The 12,114-nt window shown below is 55.3% G+C and overlaps 1 pseudogene; it reads left to right on the top strand.

Annotated features, from left to right (window-relative positions):
• The first annotated feature begins 504 nt into the window (after window positions 1–504).
• Window positions 505–12,114, top strand: part of LOC132436390 (proton-coupled zinc antiporter SLC30A9, mitochondrial-like) — a 49,946-nt pseudogene continuing 38,336 nt past the window's right edge.

Raw genomic sequence — 12,114 nt, 5'->3', positions numbered from 1 at the left:
GTGCCCTGTATGGTGGTCACTGTACCTAAAACTCACGTCCGCCACCCTTCGGAGGACACGCGGGCCACAGCACTGAGACCAAGAAGGTTGTGCCAGGACCTGTCCACTGTGGTTTTGCCGAGGACTTGCGTGACATTCTCCTGAAAGCACACCTCTGGCTCGGGAGCGAGGTCCAATCGTGGCTTTAGAAGTTGGAGAAATCCGTTCGTTCGCCAGGGGGTCACTGAGCGCCTCTATGCGCCAGGGACTGATCCAGCCGTGGGGACGGCAGTAAAGGAAACCAGGGACGATGGCTCTGCCCTCACGGAGCTCCCAGCCCAGCGAAGGGGTTGGAGAAGCCGGAAGAGGAGCCCCACGTGCGACGTGTGAGACAGAGTCGCGGGTCCTGGAGGGAGGGGGAGGGATGTGAAGCGTGTGCCTGGGAGGATGAGGGAGATCTGAGGATAATCCAGTTTGCCAGACAAATCCGTCAACTGAGTGTGCAGGAAGTAGCCTCACACCGACATGTGGGGAATGAGTCACGTGACGCTAAATAAAGCTAATGGCAGCTTGGGTCACGTGCTTCAGACAGGTAAGACCCCGAGTCTCGGCCAGCGGAAGGCACAGGGTGGGAGAGGGACGCTGGCCGGGGCGTCTCTGCCCACAGGTTAACCGGGGCCCCGGCTCCCAGGAACGCTTCACGAGCGCCTCAGGCCAGTGAGAGCCCTGCGGGACCTGCTCTTTGGATCTGACCTTTACGAGGAGATCACGGCACTGGGTCCAGTGCCGTCTTGGAACGCGGCTCCTCTGGCGTCAAAGCCCTTGGTTCTCAGAGTGGGGCCCTGGACCAGCCGCGCGAGCATCACCTGGGAACTCGTCAGCGCTCAAAGAAACGTTCACGCGTCGAGGCGTGGGGAAGTCATTCCGCCTCGTGCACGAGTTAACTTGATTTTATGCGAACAAAGCCAGCTCGTTTATGGCCTATTAAACACACGTTGTACATCTGCTTTTTTCACTATTAAAGAAAAGCGCACGCGGGCCAGAAGAATGTCCGTGTTAAAAATAAATGGCTCCCTTCCCGGGATGACAGGGCTGGTCCTTCTTCACTGATAAGCCTCCCTTCCCAGGTGCCAAGGTCACACTGACTCGGTGTATGCGCTGGTCTGTTCTTTTTGAAACCTTGAAGGAATGTATCTTTGACGTGTTTGACGTTCTTATTTTCTGACAAGACATAAAACTGTGCTGAAACACATGCTTCTCGGGAGCCGTTCCTCAGGATCATCTGAGCAGCTGCTTTTCTGGGCTAGAGTCCTCAGTCTGGCTCAAGTAAAACCCTTCTCTATTCTTATTATAGATCGTTGATTGACTATTTTCATGGACACTGGAGACGTCCTCCAGACCTGCTCGAGCAGAAGCCCTGGCCGTGGGGCCCTGCGACCTGGGTTTCAACAAGCCCCCTCTGGGTGATGCCCGTGCTGACATCTGGGAATCTCTGGAGTAACAACTCCCGGAAGATTTCTTCACACTGAACCGTCCCTATTAGTATCAGTTTATCCTGATGACATCTGGCCTCCTCAGAGACAGGGAGCTGAGAGCTCTGAGGTTCTGCTCCGGCCTCTCCTACTGCAGATGGAGCCTCTGGGCTCTCCTCAGAGGGGGCAGCAGGGCAATGGGGTGTTTGCCCTTATCTTGGAAACAATTTAGTTCAGATTAAATGGGCCACTAGATGGGCCGCTAGAATGAGGCCAGCCTCATGCTGTAAGTAAATCTGGGCTGTGATACACGGGCTCCGCTCTGCTAAAAATGCCTTTATCCTCCGGGTGCAGTTCTGAGCCGCTTATTTCCTTGATGAGGGATCACAGCCATCAGCTGACGATCGGGGGAATTTGTCCCCCATCACCCAGCACCAGCAGCCCCATTACCTTCTCCAGCTCGCACAGATGTGGACTCTGTTGACTGAGTGAGGGGCCGTGTAGTGTATCTGACGGTCTGCTTGGTTCGTAAGATCCCGCTTCGTGATTCCTTCTTAGCTTAGAGACTTAGAGACATCAGAGACTTGCTATGGAGTCTGGGAAGGAGTCGGGTGGAGACGCAGAGATGGAAGTTACTCACATAGTGCGTGGACCACGGAATCCCAAGGAAGAGTTTACAAGAGAAGGTGGCTAAAAACAGCCTTGGGGGATGTCTGCATGTAGGGGTCACAAGGAGGAGAGACAATGGTGGAGGCAGATAAAGAACCAGGCAGGGAGAAAACTGAGAAGTGCAGTAAAACAATCAGTGACAACTTTTCACAGTGAAGGAACCGGTCCGTCATCTAAAAGGCTTCAGAAAGAATGAAGATGAGACTAAGGATGAGCCCTGAGTTGGAGGAGTCATAAGTGGCAACATCGCTGAGGCTGGAGGGCGGGGCTTTGGGACGAAGCCCGCCCACCCCTGCTCAGGAGGCTGGGGGAGGGCGTGCAGTGGGAGCACTGGGAGGGCGTCCCAGTGCTCATCCCAAGACATGGGTCTCTTCACAGCTGCCGTGGCTTTGTGGGAGGGGCACCACCTTCTGCCCTCCATTCTCCCTGGAGGCCAACGTGTATCTATTCTCTCCCTCACTGGACAGATATCCTTCGAGGAGATTTAGTCAAGGAAGAATGGGCCTAATGGAGTCTTTCAAGATAAGTGGCCCCTGTGTGCCGTGTTGCCTGCTCACGTGGTTGGGTCTCCTGCAGATTCTTCTGCTTTTATTAGCTGAACAAGCTGCATTTGTCTGTTAGTTTGCAAATGGCCCTGTCCCTCGGTTCTATTCCTGGTTTCACAGGTCTCCTGGGTTTTGCGAGATCTTTTTCCTTCGCTAATTGGAGCCAACTTCTTCTGTCCTTGGGTCTACCACTTAGATGGTCTCCACGGTGCAGGCTGTTTCCACGTGGCGGTGGAGAGCATAGGGCACAAAGAATGCCCATGCCTGGGCTTACTGGGCCACCCTGCCCTTGGGGCCTTGGGGTGACCCTGTCTCTGCAGGGCAGATCCACTTATAACACGTGCGCTACCTTGGAGTTTTAGTGCTGTTTCCGAACACCGTGTCCCGGCAGTGAAAAATCACTCTGATTTTCCCAGTGCTCATCCCAAGACATGGGTCTCTTCACAGCTGCCGTGGCTTTGTGTGAATCTGGTCCCCAAACTTGGAGGAGCTGGAGAGGTTCAGGAGAGTAGAGTCAGATAAGGACAGTGGCCTGCCTGTCTCAGGCAGCTGGAATGTAGATGTGGGGGCTGGAGCTCAAGCAGCCATTTTGGAACATGAGGAAGAATCAGATACCGAGGAGTTCCTAGAAGCAAGAGAGAGGAGCGATCTTCCCTTATGACTGTGAATGATGATGCCAGCCCTGGACCACACTTCTCCACACTTGGGTTTTGTGCGAGAGAGTAGCTTGTCTCACGTGAGCTCCTGTGGACTGAGGTCTGCAGCCGCTCACAGCAGACTTGCCCCACCCGATGCAGTCACAATGGATGCATTTCTGCCCCCTGTGCTGTGCTGACTGGACAGAGCAGCTGCCCTCCGACTCCTCAGAGGACAACGTGCTCACGAGTCCCCGGGGCTGCTTGCACTGCAGATATGCTGATTCCTGGGCCAGGGCGGGGGCCTGGGATTCTGCATTCCCCACATCTCAGGGGATGCCAGGCTGCAGCTCCCTGACCACGCCTGGGGCCTAGAACTCATCTGCCTCACGGGTCTCGGCCTGGGTGCTCTCACCTGCCCCATGCAGGGCAGCTCCTGTCCAGCTCTGCCCACAACAGCAGCTGCTGCAGAAGAGCGGTCAGCAGAGAGGATTTGCATGTGATGGGCCCGGGGGGAGCAGGGCCTCTGCAGTGATGTGGGTCGTAGAGGAAACACGTCCCCTCCCCTCCCCTGCAACCTTCCTTCCACAGCAGGAAGCTGGGGCATCGTTGTGATATCAGAGGCCCAGGAAGGGTCCAGAGGACGAGTTAACAGTTTCATGCTTTTCTTAATCCTCGAAGCAGGTTTTCTGAGCCATTTGCTGGGTCTTCAGAGTGGCTCCCCTTCTGTCTTCCGAAGGTTGGTTAGAAATCAGGGGCTGCAGCCCAGGAGCCCCGATTACGTCACTCACACCTGACGACGCTCAACGCCCTTCCCGACCGTGGGTCTGCCTGGACTCACAGGGTCTCTCTCCCTCCAGCCCCGCCCGTCCTCCCTGGGGTTCCTGCACAGACTCACTGAAAACAATGCTGGGGAAGGTGCGGGGCCTGGACGGGAGGGCGGGGCCGCAGGGACTGTGACCGCGACCTTGAGCTGGGGGCCCACAGTCCTCAGCACCCTCTCCTCAGAGGTCCACCACCCTGCAAGGTGGTCAAGAACCTGCGTCCTGCTGTCAGGCGGATTCAAGTTCAAATCCTGGCCCTGCCACGTATTAGCTGTGTGGCCTTAAGAAATGACTGTCTCTTTGGCTCCAGAGGGCACTGCAGGTGAGGGGCAGCATGGGGCAGGCACAGTGTTGCAGGAAGAGCCTGTGAGCCTGGGGCAGGGAGTGACAGGAGAATGGCTGAGGGACAGTGAGGTCAGATCTGCAGGGGGCTCTGTACCATGCAGGGCAGAAGGTCACAAGCCCAAGAACCCAAATCAGGTTGCACAGAGGGACAATGTGGGAGCGCAGGCTCCCCATAAGCCGCAGGTGCAGCTGGATCCAGGGGCTCAGCTGGTTCTGCCTCCCCACCTCTGGGCTCTGCTGTCCTCTGGGCGCCTCCAGCCTCACGCTCCTGTGTGGCAGCAAGGCAGCTGCCTGCAGCCCAGGTACCCCCTCCTCCCAGCACCCAAATGTTAGTCTCTCACCCCCACAGGTCACTGGGATTCCCGGTGGTTGGGTCGGGGATCAGAGGCACCACCGGGCATGCCTGGGTAAATGCACAATCCTGGGCCCATGACACCGACACCCGCCCTGTGGGCTGAGGGCGTCTGCAGCCTGACCGCTGCCTCAAGCCCAGCTCCGTCACTTTCTAGCTGTGGGACCCAGGGCGGGTCACTGCACCTCTGCCTGGGTCTGATGTCCAGCTGTAGAATGTGGGCGAGCGCAGCACCTGCTCACAGGCTTGAGAGGGGTGCGGTCCACGTCCTAGGAAGAGGCGCCACCCAGGGAGGTAGGCGTCCAGTGAGCGCATTACCAGTCGTTATCAGTCACCTACCACAGGGTGCAGGTGTGTGAAGTGCCCCTGAGGTATCTGGCTGACACCTCGTCAGGTGACCTCTGCTCTTGCAGGTGTCGCATCTCTAGAACCTCTAACTTACCTGGAAGTCATGTCACCAGCCGTGGGTTTCAGGCACCTCTCTGCATCTGGCGATCAGCTGGGCATGGAGATGACCCACCAAACCATCACTGAGTTCCTACTGCATACACCCATGAGGTCAGGTCGTTATCGAGCACCTGCTGTATATACTCACAGTGCCAAGGGCCATTGCCAGTGGCTTACTGTGCACATTCACGTGGCTAGGTCACTGCTGAGGACTTACTGGGCACATCTGTCTCAGGCACAGTGCTAATGGACCTGGACCCTCAGTGACGCACACCCTGGCTTTGCCTCTCCAGCCACACATAAACCTGCTCGAGGAGAGCAATCTGGTGCTCTCGTTCATCCTGCAGCAGCAGCACGTCTCCGAGAAGCATCCCCCAGCCACCCAAATCTGCAGCTGGTTCAAATTTTGAAAGATGAAAAAATGAACCATTTTTTTGAAACCAGCCTCATCTCTATTTCTTCATCCAAAATGACTGATGGCGCCGCATCTGATCTTAGTCAATTCTAAGTAAGCGCGGTCACAGCAAGGTTGGACCTGCTCGGTTCCCTCTCCTGGGAGGGGTGGGTCTGAATGCACCGGGGTCCTGGATCCCTCCTCACAGACGTCTGCAGAGGCATCCGTCATGAACTGGTCCCTGTGGGTGGGTGGATGACAGAGGTAGCCCTGAACAGCTGTGTACGACGTACCTGGAGCCCTCTCCTCTAAGCCCCACTGCAGGGCTGCCGTGGAGGTTGGTTCTGTGATTCTCTCTCTCAGTCATTTCCTCTCTGGCCAGCCTTAGAAAGGTGAGGACGCACCTACAGGCTCGCTACCCCCAAAAAATGTTTGAGCAAATCAGCACAGCAAAGGGAAACAGGGACTGTCCGGGTCAGATATTGATTTCTCCCGTTACTCTGAAGAAGCCCCAGGGAGGATGGGGAAAAAATCGATAGAAATTTAAGGTGAGGAATGGAACTGACAGTTTTCTTACAAGATAGATTAAATTGAGACGAACTAAATAGAGCGGCTGCCCGGGTTGTATGTGGGGAATGGAGGCACTATTGGCTCATGCGGGGACTGACTCAGTCCGTGGATCACAGTATCTGCCACAAATAAGAATCACCTGGGGAGATTTAAAAATCCTGATTTCCAAACTGTGCCTCAGACCAATTACACCAGGAGCTCTGAAGGTGGCAGTCAGGATCCAGTCTTCCGAAAGCCTCTCCGGTATTTCAGTGGGCGGCTATCTTGGGAACAATTGGCTAGAGCCCCTCCAGCCCTCTTGGGCTCTGGAGGTTTCTGTCCCACCCAAGCCTGGGCGCAGGGCGGAGTGGGGAGTGAGCAGAGCTCGGGGGCATTCTCAAGCTCCCCTGGAGCTGCTGCGTCCTCTAAGCCATCCTCTGTCCTCTCTCCTCATAGCCATGGTCTCTGCTGGCCAGAGATCCCAGAGTACACACCCTCTTCTTTGGCCAAGCCCTCCTCCCTGGCCAACGTCCTAGATGGGCCTGAAGAATGACATTCACGTGTTGGACATGCAGCCTCTATTTCCCACTTTCGTAGCCTCCCCTGTGGCCCAGATGTGTCTTTGCTCCTGGTGTCCTGAGGGTGGGTTATTCATCCTGGCTTGAGCCACAGTGATTGGTTCAGGGATGGGCATGTGACTCAAGCAAGACTCTCTGGCTCAGATAGGGAAGCCCTGAAATTATGGCTGAATGGCTGGGAGGTGGTGGTTGACTTTTCTTGAGACTTCTGTGTCATGAACTGGGGGCACAGGGGGATGTTACGGTTGAGCTGTTGAACAAAGGTGCTCTGAGAATAAAGCCAGCACAGAGAAAGCGAGGAGAGAATGAACCCTGGTAACGTCACTTGAGCCCCTGGATCAAGCCAGGCCTGAAACCTATCCTGTTTCCAGCTAGGCGCACCTAACACCTCTTTCCACTCAAGGTGGTTTGGTGGTGGTTTGCTCTCATTGCTCACGACGTAGACGATCCTGACACACACAGGTGGCCCGCGGCTCCTCATGACTTGGTTCTGGCCCTGCTCACCCCCAGCCTCTGGGCACACGACGCTCCGTCTCCTCTCGGAGCTCAAGCCACACTGAAAGGTCTTCAAGCAGCTCAGTACAGCGATCCAGATGGCCCAGCTCCAATCCTGGTTCTGCCACTCATGAGCTGCGTAACGTCAGGCAAGTTGCTTATCCACGTGTGCTTCAGTAGCCTCACCCCAAGTACAGGAATATTGATGGTACTGTGCTCATAGATGTCTGTACTCATAAGGATGGATTCGGGATGCAGTGAGGAGGTGTATTTAAAGCAGAACTGTGTGTGGGCACAGTGAGGCCTGTGTCAGTGTCAGCTCTTGCTATAACAATGGTGTGTGTGTCTAAGGGGCTTCTCATCCTCCCACCTCAGGGCTTTGCACCTGCTGTTCCCTCTGCCTGGAATGCCATCTACTTTGCTCACACCTCCTTCAGATGCCAGCTCCCAGAAGGTCCCTGTTTTATGTTCCCAAGGGTCCCTGTAATTTTCTCTCCCAGTATCCACTGAAGTTTGCAATTCTATGTCTTTAGAGCACTATTCTTTTTCCGTATCCCTGTCTAGACCGTGAACTTGAAGACGTGATGAATCTGGTTTGCCACGGTCTGTAGCTTCAATACCGAGAACAGAGCCCGGCCCCTCAGAAAATACATTTGGAAGGAAAGAAGGAAGGGACGGAGGGAGGAAAGGAGGGAGGGAGGGAGGGAGGGAGGAATCGAATGGTCTGGTAACTCAGGGACAACTTCACAGGGAAAATGTGAGAGACTCGAGGGCTGAGGGCCACCCCGGTGCTCAGGCTTGGAGGAGAAGTCCAAGCCCTCAGAGCTGCGGCAGTGGGGGTTAGAGACACCCTTTGACCCGCGCGAAGCTATAGATGGCCCATATTCTTTTATTATTCTATACAAACTTCGGGTGTACAGCATTATAGCTCAACACCTTATACACTAGAGGGTCCACATTCTCGATCACTTGATCAAGAGAGCGCTCATCGCTGGACCCGCTCAGCACCTGCAGTTGCAAAGCCCCAGGAAGGTCTGCACTAGGCATGTGGGGGGGTTTAAACGCGCTGTGAAGAGCGGTAAATGGGCTCCAGAGGGGATCTGTGTCCTTTTCTCCTTCTAAATACATTTCGACATTATTCGCTTTTAATTAAAACTGAGGCAGGTGTCACTCTGCTAAGATCATACCTAAGAAGTGAGAGGATGGAGAGGATGTTAAGAGGGATGGGCGTGGATAATGCAAGGTAATTGCGATGATGCTTCATGAAATGTGTTTTGTTCTTAAAACTGGAATTGGCTTTGATGTCTTTCAAAGCCCCAATTCATTTTTAATCCATGCAGAGACTCTTTTCTTCGTTTTCCAGGCTCTTCCAGGGGCACTGGGGACCAGTGACATGCCGGGAGCTGGACGGACCATGAGTTTGAACAACAGTCGTAATGAGATGGTCCAGTCCCCAAGCCTGTCCCACGGTGGGCAGCACTGTGGGCATCTGGGTGCAGAGGGTGAGGGGTCCCAGTCCTTTCGTGGTTGAGCTGAAAGTCACCTCCATGATGCAGAAGGGTACAGCACCTCCCCAGGAACCCGGGTCCAAGGCTGTGCTGTGTTCATGGGTCACAGTCTCTGCCAGGCAAGGGTCAAGGTCCTCTGGGTCCAGGCTACAGACCTGGACTCTGACCAGTGCCAAGCACCAGAAAACTTGGAGACACTTAGAAATTCAATGGATTTTCATCCTGATCTGAAGAATTTCCTCTTCTTTCCTGCTACCCCGTGCATGCGTGCTGCCTGAAGGAGGGGGGGAGGAGCTTGGCTCAAAGCGGACTTAAAGTGACATCTGTGAAACAGCCCCCTCACCCCACCCTGGGTGGGAGTTCCCCTCAGGACCCGGCAGAAGACACCACCTGCCAGGATTGGCTTCCTCCATCGGCCCCACCTTGGCAAGTTATCCACAGCTTCGTGAACGCCGACCCACAGCAGGGAGAGCGTTCCCGCGTCCTTTTAAAGGTGGAGAATAAAAGTGCTCCCAGGACAGAAAGTCCAAGTGCAGCATCGCTGCGTTAACAACCTCCTCGTGAGGGTCCCTGGCCTCGTCTTTTCTCTGAGCTGTCAGAGTGGATGCAGTGAACTGTGTTCCCCCATCTAACGCCGGCGCAGCCCGATTCCTGGAGATGCTCAGGGCCTCCGACGACCTGGGAGCCTGTCAGCAGTCACAACGTCCTGAAGAAGCCCCACTTCCGATAACGAGAGGGGCTCTTGGGAGAGCCTAGGCAGCAGGACAGAACCAGGGAAGATTTGTGGAGTACGTCAAGGGTCCTCACAAGTTCTTTGTTATCTAAGAGATAAAGGCCTCTTTGCAAAGTATTTACTGCATCTGTGATGCTGGAAAAGAAATACACACGAGGGTTATTCTACTTAAACATCTTGACGGTTTTCTCTGGGGAAGACTGAAGGCTGATGATTTAGAATCGTGATATATGCTATACAAACAAGTACTCAGACCACCGCTATAGCGCCCCAACCGTTCTCAGAGGCCCAAGCACCACAGCTGCCAGCCCTTCTGCATCCCTTCCCTGGTTTCCAAACATGTTTTGTCTCCAGGCAGATCTGGGTCTCAGGCTAGAGGGAAGTATTGGGCCCATATCTACTTCTTACCGAATATTATGACCAAGTATGGGCCTGAGACAGCTTGTGTACGTGTTCCACGTGGCTAATCTATGGGTGTGCATCTGGGGATGGTTCTGTTACCTGCAGGGGCTGCCTGAGACTCACCTATCTGGTTCCCACGTCAATCGCCCGAAGGTGTGACTTATGGGCTATAGCGGTGTGTGTCTTACATCTGCGATGCTGTGCGTGTCACGCACGAGCTGTTTTCTTGTGCTCCGTGCGCTTCTTACGTGTGTTCCCAGTGACTGTATCGTCTGCTTCCCACGTGTTGCTATCCGATGTCATCCCTGTATATGTGACCTGTGCTACACTCACGCACCTGTGCTACCTGGATGTGGCGGCATCCTGTGCGTGTGCGTGTCACTTGCATGTGTTGGTGCTTATTTGTGTTGCCACGTGAGTCTCCTCCGTATCCTGGTCCGCATCCGCCTCATGTACAAGCTTCTGCTGTGGGCTCTTACTGTGCACCGCCCCCCGGTGGCCTGTGTACCCTCCTCCCTGTTCCCGCGCCCGCTGCTCTGGGTGTTTCACGCACTCCTATATGCGCCCTACTCACGTCAGTTGTTTCCGGGCTACTCACCGCAACATTAACCCTCCATCCTCCTTTTACAGACGAGGAGGCCGAGGCCGGAGGGTCCGGGCTCGGACCAAACGGCGGGAATCTGCACAATCACGACCCTAGAATCTGCTCCGTGCCCTCTGCACTAACGAGGCCTCCTCACTGCGAAGTGACGGACCCACCTCACATCTGCTCAAGAAAACAGGGGTGGGGCTGGTGCACTCCTGACCTGAGGTCTCCGCAGGGCAGGGCCAGCTTCAGGTGCGGTTGGATCCAGGGCCCCAGTGACGTCATCAGAACTCAGTCCTTTCTTCCCTCTCGTCCCTTTGCCTTCGTTCAGCCTGGCTTTGTTATCAGGCGCCAATCTCTGCCTTCGGGCATCTTCAGGCCCCTCCACGGTGACGAGATGGCAGCGGAGGTCCTGCTCACCTCCTCTCAGAGCCGAGGCTTTCCTGTCAGCCCCGGGCGAGGCCCGGCACTCACTCTGATTGGATTGCATGAGGTCATGTGACCATCCCTGACCCAATCACTGCAGCCAGGACACAGCCAGTGGAAAGTGTAAGAGCCTTTCCTGTTGACTTGGGACAAACCCTAAACCTCACTCTGATTGGACATGTTAAGGTGATGTGACCTTCCTGAACCAATCACTGCAGCCAGAACACAGCCCGTGGTAAGAGCCTTTCCTGTCCGCCTGGGACAAGTCCTGATGCTCACTCTGATTGGACATGCTGATGTCATGTGACCAGCTCTGGACCAATCACTGCAATCAGGGCAGGGCTTGACTTGACCTGAATCACAGCCCCAACTGGAGCCAAGGGTGCTCTGCCTGGATGACGGGTCTGAGCGGGTGGATTCCCGGATGGAACTTGGGGCGCTCCTAGGAGAGGTGGATGCTGGGAGATGTCCAGCACAGAATCTGGGTCAGTGCCCCGGAGGCCCCCAGCTGCCCCCGCATGCCGACCCTGCAGGGAAGAGAGGAGGGATTCCAGCCTGGTCCTCACTTCTGGTCCTGGACACGAATCTCTGAGACCCGCTGACCTCGGCCAGAGCCTGGGACCTGCTGGGACTATGGCCTCCTGTACAGCTCTGGCCAGAGGTCGGCCGCCCCGCCCCACGTCCTGCCCTTTCTCTGGCCCTGCAGATTCCCTGCCAGGCTCCCCACAGCCCAGCCACGGGCTAACGCCTCTCTGAGCCCACCTGTAATGTGCTCCTTAGACGGTACTTTCATATTTGAAGGTTTAGAACCCGAGTGTATCAGTGTGAAGATTGGGGGATTTGTGCATTCACCGAATATGAATTACACTGAGCTCTGGAAGGTCTTGAGGCTCTAATGAAATTTGAAATGTTAACCTGATTCATGAACTCGGAAGCAGATGAACCGTCCACAGGCGTTTCAAGGCGACAGCGAGCTGCCGACTGTGGATGTGTGTGTCTAGTGCCAGTCCTGGGATTCTCCACCCGATTCAGAAACCAGAAATGCCGCCTAATGCGATGCACAGCTCACACAGCTCTAGGATCAGAACGGGAGATTCTGGCGGGAACGGCTCCCAGAAGTAAGGTCTAAGACGGGGCCACAAGAGCCCGTGTGTCCAGATGAGGTGCGCACACTC

The sequence above is a fragment of the Delphinus delphis genome, chromosome 13 (genome assembly GCF_949987515.2).
Source record: "Delphinus delphis chromosome 13, mDelDel1.2, whole genome shotgun sequence".
NCBI lineage: Eukaryota > Metazoa > Chordata > Mammalia > Artiodactyla > Delphinidae > Delphinus > Delphinus delphis.
Note: the sequence above shows the minus strand (reverse complement) of the source record. Positions and strands in the feature narration are given on the sequence as shown.